The following is a 12,072-nucleotide window of genomic DNA, read 5'->3' as shown; positions in this document are numbered from 1 at the left end:
AAGGTACAAGGGTTTCTTAACACATTTGGCGATCTGTGTGGGACTATTCTTTGCTATGGGCGAATAAATTCTTTCTTGTCTTTTTGATGATAGTGATGATTCTCTTGCATATGGATGGTAAGGGAACTCATAAAAAGAAGCTTGCAAAGTGAAATCTTAAATTGTTCTCTGGTGAGAGTTTCTCGAGGAAAATTTTGCTTTCAATAAGCATTTCATGTCGACTTTGAAATCAATTTTGCTAGCAAAGGGATGTAGTGTAGAATGGCCCGGTAATATTTTTCTTGAAGGTATTTTTTTTATCTCATTTTATATATACACTACAATAGAAAACTTGGTTACATAATTTCTGTCCTAAATTTTTAGTGGTTTTTTGTGTGACCACTAATGTTGGACATGAATCGACCTCATTTCTTTGTATACTAATAGGCGATGATGATAACTAGTCGTGTCATTAGGGGCCTTGTAATGTCATTTCGACCTTTAAACTCTATATATAGTTTGGCCAGTCCAGGCCCTCTAAATCTCTAATTCTTTTCATGCACCATACACCATTTGGAAAAGAAAATAAATATGAGAAGAGAAAATAATTCATGAACAATGAAAGTTCCGTATAGATATGAAATATTATAATTTAAATATGTTGACTTTATTGCACTTATGTGAAATATAGTCCATGGTTTAAGTCATTCGCCACAGGGCCACTATGTAAATAATATGCCAACTGATTATATGATTTATAGCTATGTTTGTCATTTGTTTGAAGAGCTTTTTTTCTATATAGATGTAGTTGAATAACGAGAAAACACTCCATACTCAAAATGAACTGAAAACACTTGCACAAATGCTACACGTATGTTTAATTATTGTTGTATTGCTTTTTCGAATTTCCGTTCTCTTTTCTTTTCCTTCCATCCAACAGATCATGTTTGAACAAGACTCTTAACAGATTTGAATGCAAATGCACAAAATTTTGAGAGAAGGGCTAAAGTTCCTCTTTCTTTACACTGTTCGAAAATACTATAGACAATTTTTCCGACTCATCCCTGTTCGTCAAATTTTTTTAATGTGGATGGATGACTTTTCCTCATGAGAAATAGCATAAAGAGGGGGTTCGGGCTATCAGGCATGAGAAAGGTAATGTACTTAACTTGGCTTGGCTGGCTCTTTTTTTTTCTTGGAATGATAGCGTTAAGCTAAACTGTCGAGGGTCGAATCTGGACTCGTCGTGAAACTCATTCTTAGAGAAAGTGTGTTAACCTGGACTACCACCAAAACTGCTCGCTCAATGCGCGAAAAAAGCTCTTTGTTTGCGCTTCTCGAGTGAGTTGAGCTTACGAGCCAACCTTGCCTTTCAAAGTGCACCCTTGCTCTGTGGCTCTATCATCAACCGAATCGCCCGTCTCATCTGTGGTGTCTGAATCCACTATTGGCTAAATCCGAAGAGTTAAAGGACCCAGACCTTCCCTTCCGGAAAGGTGGGTTCCCAACAAATGAACAGACCCCAACAGAAACCTCCTCACAAGCAGCTACATATGGGCTAGGATCAACTGCTACGGATGAAAGAGCTCCGAAACCCTATGAACTAGACACTGATGCTTATCCTTTAGCTGAATCTCCAGTTTAAGCTGCTGATGCCCTAGTTGAATAGACAACTTTTGAGGAAGGTGCTACTTAGCCCTCATTTGATCGTTCGCGAGCAGGCGATCGAGAAGGATCGTCAACCACTTCGGTAGTGGACACGGTGGTTAGTCCTTTAGTGAGAAAGATAGCCAGGCGTGATCCCTCATTCGTTATCTAACCTTTTTTTTTCCCCACCCACCACCCACCATCCCGTACTTTCGAAAGCTTTTAGTTACGGTGAAAGAATAACGACTTCGAGCGGCTTTCAATGTTGCAATCGGGCGGGATGGCTTAACGCGTGTGAAAGCTGGTTCAAAGGTCGGCTAACGATAAGAATGAAAATTGATAACTGTAATAAATATGATAAAAATGAATAGTCTACCTACGAAATGAACTATGAATTCTGGCGTAAGTAAACTAAACTTATACTTTTACGTGCTTGAATTATCAAAGATTTCTACTCTCAATCCTATGAGATATAGTGGAGTAGATAAGTTCGTTCCACTCCTAGTGCTCTAGCATGGATGTTTTCTAATCTAACTAGTCGTTTTTAAGTCTATGAGAGTTTTTCACGAAGGGAATTATACTCACGATGCAACTACCCACAAGATGCAACTAGTCGATTATCTAAATAATTATGGGAAGGCTACGTTGATTCTATGATAAGGAGTTAGAGGGGATTGATTCCACCTTAACTCAACTTAATCCACTAACGAGATAAATTCGTAATCGAATTGAATCGCCCATGAGAACAATTGGTTATTCCTAATCCCTAATTATACATGGCATTTCTACCAATCATAACTAGCATGTGAACAATTAAACCCATTCTCATGGTGAACTAATCATTTCTAGAGTGGAATAGAAAATCTGACGACTCTACGATAATCGGACTCGAAGCTTTCATCAAGGCTTCACAACCCCTCTAATGGAGGTTTAGCCTTGAATCATTCATAATCATTTCCATTTAGATTAAAACTAAACATAATATAAAGCATTGAAATTTACTTAATTTAACAATAATGAAATCTAATTTAATGACTAAATTGAAATAAGGACATGAATTGAAATTAGATCTAGAATTGGATTTGACAAAAATCGAAATTGATAAGAAATACTACTTTATTGATCTAATTAATTTGAAGAACAAGATCCAAAGGTTTAATCTAATAAGGGATTTGAAACTAATTAAAGAAAACAATTAAATCTAGATCTAGAAGCTATTTTAATGGCTACTTTCTATTCTAAGCTATCTACCCTAATTCTCTACTATTTAATCTACCATTAACAATGAGTTAAGCTTTTGTTCTTATACATTCAGATCCAAAAATCGTGCATGGGCTTGGAGCCATGGTTTGGGCCAGAGAATCAGGCCCAAAACCCAATTCTTTCAGTCCAAAAAGGCCTCTTCAGCTGCAGTTGGCTTCCATAGACTTTTCGTCCACTTCTGCTCCTCTGATTGGGTCAAGGCTTGGACCATTGCAAAGCTCTTTCCGAGCTGGTCGTTTTGACATAAGGTAGGCCTCAATCCGAGGTCTGAGTCCAAAGATATGGCATTCGGAAGTTCTGCTGACTTTTGCTCCTTTATCTCGCTAAAGTGGCACATTTACGCACATAATGGACTTTGAAGCACGAAATGCATAAAAAAACACTTAATCAGTATTAACTCTTACTTATTATTCACATAATTGGTCTAACAAGTATGATTATTAAGGGGTTAAAACTACAGTTTTGGGCTCTTATCAAACCACCCCAAACAAAGATATTGCTTGTCCTCAAGCAAAAGATGAGAAATTAGAATAAGTGACAAAAATGGAGTTCTACCTAATCTCGTTTATTTGAAAGCGATTGCATTGACCATATGCAACAAGGCCTTAAACCACTAGGAATTCCCTAGTGGGACGAGTTATAGCCCTCGTGAGAGTTTTCTAGTGAAGGTACTCACAAACTTCATCTATACTACAATCGACTAAGAAAATAAAACTATTGTTTCCTTATTCATGCTCAACTATCTATACATCTCTCTAGCAATTACACAAGAATAACCAGTCAAAACCCTAAGTTAATATATGCGTAATAATCAATCATCTACAATAAACATATATACAATGAGTAGTCTTATCAAATGTTTAGCGAGGTTTGTTTTCGAGAACTTCGGAATAAGCGTCCTTAAGTAGGTTCTCACAATAATAGTCAAGAAACAACACTCGATTTTTCCACTCAAGTTTAAGCTACTCCGATTAATGCGGTGGGTACACTTTACCTTACAATCTCAATGACAACAAGGAAGCGGGGTCGATCAAACACATCCGCCACTTACTATCACACTAACCTATTCCTAATTGAGCTAGAGGTCTTTATTAGGTGTTACGAGGGGGATTAGGAGGTGGTTTAAGAAGGAAGGAAATGGATATTCAAAGGACAAGTCGAGATAATAGAGTCTTCAGATTATGTAACTTAGAGAAAACCTTGTTATTTTCTTTTGCTTCTATACTTTGTTTCCATCCTTAGCCATATTTTTCTTTTTCTTTTCTTTGGCTTTTGCCTCCCTTTATTCTATTTTTTGGAGTTTTTATTTTATTTCTATTTTTCTTTTCTTTGGATGGAAACTTCTTTTTCTTTATTTTTTGGAAGCAACTAACAATTTTTTTTGTTTGTTTACGTGTTTTTTTCTCTTCTTCTTTCTTCACTCATTCTATTCTCGGACTTATTCTAAATTGGGTAGGTTGATTTATTCTTTTTTTTTTTTTTTTTTTTTTTTAAATTTTGTTTTGTTTTTGTAACAGGGGTAAAGGAATTGTGGTTTATGGAAGGGCTAATGAAAGGCTCGAGTGGCGACTAGCGGAAAATAATTCATAGGTTTGAATTTCGGCTATATCGATCCAAAGAGCGGCCTAAATTCTCACTTAGGATATGGTTTAGTGATCAAGCAAGTGGGCGTGTGATTTCTCTATCCGGATTTTACTTCTCCCTTGTGTCATTTCTCAAATGTTTCGCTTCATATAAGGCTTTAGGCTATATTCTCCAGGATTTGTAGAATAAGTACTCTAGCCTAGATTTGAAACTTACTTCGCTAACAATCATAGATACTCATGTAATATATTTATAGATAGATGCAAAGATTATTACCTCACGTATTAACCTAAGTTTCTAACAATTATACGATGCAAATGACTATGTGAGACTTCTAGATTGTTAAAAGCATGGAGAAAGAAACAATACCAATATTCCTAAGTGTATAGCATGACTTATTTATTTATATTTTTTAAATTTTGAAATTTAAACTAGAAAACAAATGCATATTATGTCTATCTATATCGTAACGAGATGTCTTAATTACTCGCGTGTTTCTATGCCCCCCAAACAAAAGCATGCTTTGTCCTCAAAGCATTTAAATAAAGAGGGTAGGAAAAATACCATTGAAGCGGCGTGAAATTCGGGAACATCCAAAAAACAAAGTTAGAACGTACTAATATAGGAAATAAAACCGACACAACTCTATAAGAGTTCTACCCATTATGGGGTTAACATAATTAAATTGCTTGGGACATAAGCGGACACTCAATGAGAACTAAAACTTACCTCCACTCCCGTTGTTATTCGTCATCTTCGTCATCCTCTACTTCTATAAAGAAGTGAGGTTCCTTCGCGTCTTGCCATGCTATGATAATTTGCCAGGCTTCACGCCATTTATCATCTATGGTTGCTAACCTATTAAGTGCCACTTGGTCTGATGGGGTGTAGGGTGCAACCTGGTGAGGTTGTATCCGCCACCCATGCCAAGTCATTGCACGGAAAGATCGAATAATACTATTGGTGGGTCGCACCGTGTCTACCTTAATCCAATCCGTGAAACGTGTACAAAAAACAGGAAAGAAACATAGCATAATACGTGAAATTAGAACAGGCATAAGAAGGTACTTATGCCTCATGGTATGGGCTCGTGCTAAACTAGACATTAAAGTCCCGGGAAGGTCATAGAACCGGCGTCCATTGGCTAAAGCAAGGAAAAGCTTTGCAAGTGGCGTCATTCACGTAAGAAAACGCCATTCCCTAAAATGTTTAGCATAATCCAAAACATAGCAGTTCCTATGTTCATGGACCGGGCTACCGCGGCAACGCGTTATAGTCCCCTTGGTCCTCAATCTGAAAATGCACGCCCCATAAGCCTCGTGCAAAGACTCATAAGTATAGACATGCATATTATCGACCCAATAGCACCATGGGTCTTGTATCTCTCGCCGGGCATAGCAAGTCCAAGAACAAATGCTAGCAAGAACACGGTAATTTCCATTGGTTCATCGTCAATGGTGATGGAGAACACTTGTTCTCCATCCGGTCTCTCAAAGAAAATGCAGTTATTATAAAAATAAGATGCAAGTCTTTGGAGAATAAAGTTCATTTGGTCTTACCATAAGAGGTTCCCACCAACGTATGTGATCACCTCATGAAACCAAGCACCGTAGTAAGTAGTGCTTTGGAACAAATCTTGAAAGACTGTTCGGTATTATTATGGGAGATGTCATCTCAAAACTACGTTCTGGAATAGTTGCAAAACGACCGGCACAACGTAGCGAAAACTGGAATTTTTCTGGTCGGAGAAGTCGGTGGCGCTCAAAATAAAGCGGCGCCTCTATGTATTTTAAATTCCGATAACTTAGCGGCGGGTCGTTTGACTTGGCTTGGCTGGCGCTCGAGCAAATTTTTCTCGACGAAGTGTAGGGGTGTGAAGGTATTAACTAGAAGCGGCGCTCCGAAGTTCTGCTTTTTTGAAAATGGAGACGAAACATGGGGGAATCGCGGGTGTGAAGGGTGAGTGATGGAGTTTAGGTGTAGTGTGAGTTGTGAGGGTAGATTGTATCAAGTTTATATAGGTTTAAAGTTGCTAGAATGGATCGGAAAGTTGCCAAAACTAATTTACGGGTTTAGGAAATCCTAAAATTTCCAAACTCAAAGCGGAAACAACTCATATCCCGGATTCCGATTCAAACCGGTATCTCTTATTTGGATTTTATGATTGAATGTACCTATTTAATCTAGATTTCATCCTACAATGATTCTCAATCATAGATATGCCTAAACTACCATATTTTCACCTTACTCATGAAGAAATTCTAACACTAGGGTTTTATAAAAATACGACTTGACATAATCAAACCACCCAAACAAGTTGGGAAGGTGGGGTCAATATGAAACAAGCACTCAAACTGAAAATAACCCCTTATATTAAAATTTTCATTCGGAGGTCCTTTCACTTACAAAATTCAAATTACGGAAATAAAAGTTACATTACAAAAAAAACAACAAAAGTAAAGAAAACAACAACTTATAAAACAAAAATAACTTCGACTATCACTCCTCATCCTCTCTAAACTCCTCGCGCCATTGGTGGCCGGGGGCCGCGATCTCTAGTGGTGGCTCCGGGCTCCGGAAGGTCAGCAATCGTCGTCCTTCTTCGACGACGCTCATGCCCGTGAATTGTGTGTCTCGAGGCGAGGCGTATGAGGTGGGAAGCGTGCTAGCATATCCACTCTAAACCGGGCGCGGGCTTCCATCTCAGCCCGCTTTGCTCCCATCTCTCATCCTCCCTCCGGGTGCGGATCTCGAAGTTGTGATGAATGGTCGCTGTCGAGTCCGGAGGTCCGCAGAGAGTGTTGAGTGAACGATGCCCCTATGAAGCATAGTCATGCGCCAAAGATCGAACCAACACCTCCGGAAGGCATCCGTGTATCAAAGCAAGTCCCATCCTCCTCATCCTCCTCCCGAATCATCCCGCTGTCCCCCCTCCTCTTCTTCTTCCTCTCTATCCTCAGCTCCTCCATACTTGTTGGGCACACTCCCTATAGATACGCGGGTTACGGTGCGGGGGTAATGTAAATCCTCTCGGATGCGAGGAGTTGCTTTCATCTTCAAAGATGATCTTAGTAATAAGCACGCAGGAGAGGTGCCAAAGACCTTCCGAACCCCTAATAATGTTGACCAAAAACTGCAGGATGCAGAAATCATACTTCTGCTCCTGGAGTACCCATAGGACGTGGAGGCAGGTCAGACCGATGTCACTGACCTTGTCCTTGCCTAGGACATTCCGACCAATCCATCGAAAGCCGGTTGGTTGGTCCTGAGGGATGCCTGGCGAACACAATGGGAGTTTGGATTGTAACTCCCATTGATGACAGTAACGCCCATCAACGGCTCTACCCCGTCAAACTGGGGCTCCTGTAAGGTGGCATCCAGATTGATTCTAGGCGGAATGCCTAGAATCTCAGCCAACAGGCCTGTAGTCAACTCCCTTCTCTTCTTCCTGACCATCACAAAAATCCTACTCCCCTCCAACTCCCTGGTGTTGTAGAACCGTCGGACCAAGTCTTCATGGTAGAAGTCTTCGGTCGAGTACCAGAGACTATTCCAGTCTCTACTAGCCATTTCGCCACCGTAAAAACGGGCGAAATGGTCGGGCGAAAACTTGCTCGGTATGATTCGGTTGAGCCATCTAGTGTTTGGAATGGGTGAGGGTCTAAATATGATGTGGTGGTGGTGTATTAGCTTGACCGACCTAAAAGCGATGGTGGTGATGGAGTGGTGGTGGCGAGCACCAATTTTATAAATTTCGGTGGTTTTAGTGCTTAAAATCGGTGGGGGTTGTGGTGGTTTGGTTGTAGAGAAGATTTATGTTAGGATTTGATATTGGCGTGGGTTTATTGGATTTTCTTTTTAAATTTTATTTTTTGCTAGGGTTTTGAACTTTAAGCTTGGCGTTAATGGCGGTGGAAGATGAAGAACGCGATGAACTGTTCGTGAGAAGGTAAGATGGCCGAAGGCCTCCATCCATGGGTGGGGTGGGTGGCCCAAGCCCAAAATCGAAATTTTGATTTTTTCGATTTTTTTTTTAATTTCAAATCAAAATTCCCGCCGTTACATGTCCGATTTTTTGCGAATGAGATATGGAAATGATCAGGAGAGAATTTCCTATCCAATGATCCATAAAACACTCTATTCCGACTTCGGATGACATACGAGATAGTGGAAAACGCCTCGAAGTGCGTGCATGACGTAAGTTATGCGAACGAATGAAATCTAAATGAATAGATCATGTCAATCCGAATCGTAATACAATAAAACGGCCTAAGCAACTCTAATGGGACATAAAACATTTTAGTATGCGAAAACACTAACACCCACCCCCAAACAAATTTTTACAACGAAGCTTAGAAAATTTGTTTTTAGCAAATAGGTCTTTTAAAATTGATTCGAGACTTCATAGATTACTATGTTTATTTTTTTTTTTTTTTTTTTATTTTAGTTTTAGAAGAAAAAACAATAAGCAATAAAGACATAATTCACACCATAGAGAAACATGACTCAAAAATCCGAGAAAAACATGCAAGAGTGGAAAACGTGAACTATGTGAACCGTGGACTTAGGATCCGTACTTACTACCACACACTCCATAGGGAGGGCCGGTTACCTTAATGGTGCACTCACCAATATATTGGAATGAAAGGAAATGCACCAACACAGAAATATGAGTCGTTTATAGTCAGATACTCAAGACTTTATCTAAAACATATGTATGAACATGCAGTTGATCATATATCAACAACCGAAATAGTTGTGGATCATTCCATAAATACATATCACAGAAAACATATCCAAACACAATGAAGCACCAAGATTTCCTAAGACACAGCCTAGTGGAATCCAAACGAAGTCGGATAACCCTATCAGGTAACCTATCATGCACCTTCTTTTTCATTTTTGAATCGTGGGTGTTTTAGTAAATAAGTGTGGAAAAGTGAATGGTTGTGGAGGATATGGTGGATATGGATAAGTTTTAGAAAGACGACTTTGCACAATGAGGATGTGGTTTTGCAATTGAACTCATTCATTGTGTGTGTAGTAGGGAGTGTCTCAATTCTGAAAATGAAGGTGTCAAATAGTTTGTCCTTCAAGATATCGTTTGCTAGGAGGATTTAAAAAATTATGAAGCACGGAGAAACAAAAGGATCGAAAGTGCAAACTCGAGATTCCTTTGAAAAAGGGTGGCGGAGGGGAATCGAGGTGGATGTTGTGCAAGTTAGTTCTTGATAGGGTGAAATTTCACCTACTCGAAAAACTCATCAAATTCCTCATCTAGATTGGTCATATCCACATTACTATGGTAGTCCTCTACATCTTTGAGAAAGTCATCTATCCCGGCCCTCATCAATAATATGTGTATCGACTAGTGTAAGAATGGAAATATTTGGAGTCCGACTTTTTCCAAAAGGAAAGAATTTTTGGGCATATGACTATCGGGGAACGTGTTGTTGAAATAATCTCGAGCAAAGCTCTCGATCATGCTAACCTCTCCATCCATAGACGAATCGGGTAATCGTGTGTCCTTGTTTTAAAACATTGACTTCAACAGCAAGATGGCCAAAAGACATGGACATTGAACCATCACGGCAATTAATTAAGCGCGTTGGCGGTTGCTTGGGGAAAGGGCGCCCTAAAATAATCGGACAGAGTCGTTAGCGACTTCGTATCGAGGACTACAAAATCAGCCGGATAGTAGAAATCTGAAACTTTACCAACACATTTTCGACTACACCCTTAGGATACTTAATAGACCGATCAGCCTAATTGCAACGTCATTTTAGTGGGTTGCATCTTGTCTAGACCTATTTGTCTATACAAATAAAATGGGAGTAAGTTAACACTAGCCCCCGTGTCTAATAACGCGGTGGTGGTCGATAGGAATCTCCTAAGGTGCATCAGACAAGATGGGATCGACCGGGGTCCTTGTACTTAACAATTCCATTATGTTCAGATAAGGTTGGGAATTGTTCTGTTAAAAAGGCGTCTTTTGGTATATTTGTCTTACGCCTAGTAGTACACAATTCCTTAAGAAACTTAGCATGGTGTGGTAGCTTTTTTATAGCTTCGAGGAAAGGAAGGTTTATAGTTAGATTCTTGAAAACGTCCCTAATCTCCTCGTAATTTGTATCTCTAGTTAACATGGCTAATTTTTGTGGAAACGGTGGTTTCTGTCTATATTTAGCAATGGTATCACCTGGATGTTTAACTGTGGCTTTATGTTTCTTAGGTTGTGTTGTAACTGGTACCTCTACAGTGGTAGGCTCTTCAGTTTCTATTTCGGTATCTAGTAAAAGAGCAGGTGTAGGGGCTACTGGTGGGGTAACTATAGGCATAGTTACCTTGTTATCAACCACTCTGCCAGAACGGAGAGTGGTGATGGCATTTATCTCACCTACATTTTCATATTCATTACTAGTATTATCGGTGACCTCAAAGGCTGTGTTTGTTGTTTTAGGATTAGGTATTGCGTTACCTGGAAACACACCTTTGGGTTGGGCTTTATCTTGAGCCAACTGTTGGGTTAAATTATTAATGGATTGTAGAAGCTGTTGGTTAGATTGAGCCATGGTTTGGAAAAGTTTTTGGCTCACTTGTATGAAGGTGTCAAGACGATCCGGTTGGGTGGGTGTAGTGTTCACGGGTGTTGTTCCTTGGAACTATTTCCGTGAATTATTTATTAGTGGATTTTGATAGTTATTATTTACCGGAACGATACCTCTATTAGCATTATAATTATTATAATTACCTTGACCTTGTCGAGGTTGCACTTGGTTGTTATAATTATTAAAATTACCCTGACCCTGTCCTTGTCTTGGTGGGGCTTGGTTAAAGCTTTCATGTAGGGCCTAACATATTGATTATTGTACCCCTTGAGGTGTGACTTGTTGGTTATTTCTCCAACGAAGTTGGGATTTTGTCTCAAAGGGCGTTAGGTTCACTATTAATGGAACAAACCTGTTCATAGGCTATAGGGACGATTGGGAATCGGGATGCTCGGGACTCAACAGAAACTACATGGATTTGAATTTACATTCATACTTGGGGATTGGCTTTTGTTGTACAGAAATGGCATCTACCTTTTTAGTGAGGGATTCAATCAGAGTTTTAAGCTCGGGGATCTGATTTAACCTCAAACATCTTGGTAGCCTTAAGCGGTGGAAGAAGAACCAATGAGCGGGGATATCATCACTACCCCAGTTGTTATTTCGCTTAGTTTGATCCTCTAAAATTTATAAGCCTCCGAGGCTCCTTTACTTAAGAAACTACCCCATTCATTATGTCAAGGACTTCTTTATGGTGATCTTTGAAGTCCTTTGAAAAAGGCAACGAACTAACGTGTCTTTTTGCTAAGTTATGGTGTGGACACTCTATAAGCAGATCGGTGAAACGATTCCAAGCCTCTGAAAATGATTCATGAGGATTTTGTCGAAAAGAAATGAATCTTGGAAAGCATCTCATCCGTCTTTAGGGGTGGGTAAAAATGTTCCATAAACAGGTGAACAAGTTTAGCCCACGAGTCCATTGAATTAGCGCTTTGGGCAGTTAACCAAGACGCCTTTATCGGCTAAGGTGAAAGGGAATACCCTTAATTTA

The sequence above is a fragment of the Coptis chinensis genome, chromosome 5, assembly GCF_015680905.1.
Source record: "Coptis chinensis isolate HL-2020 chromosome 5, ASM1568090v1, whole genome shotgun sequence".
In the NCBI taxonomy this organism is placed as follows: domain Eukaryota; kingdom Viridiplantae; phylum Streptophyta; class Magnoliopsida; order Ranunculales; family Ranunculaceae; genus Coptis; species Coptis chinensis.
The sequence above is the reverse complement of the archived record's forward strand: the minus strand, read 5'-3'. Positions refer to the sequence as shown.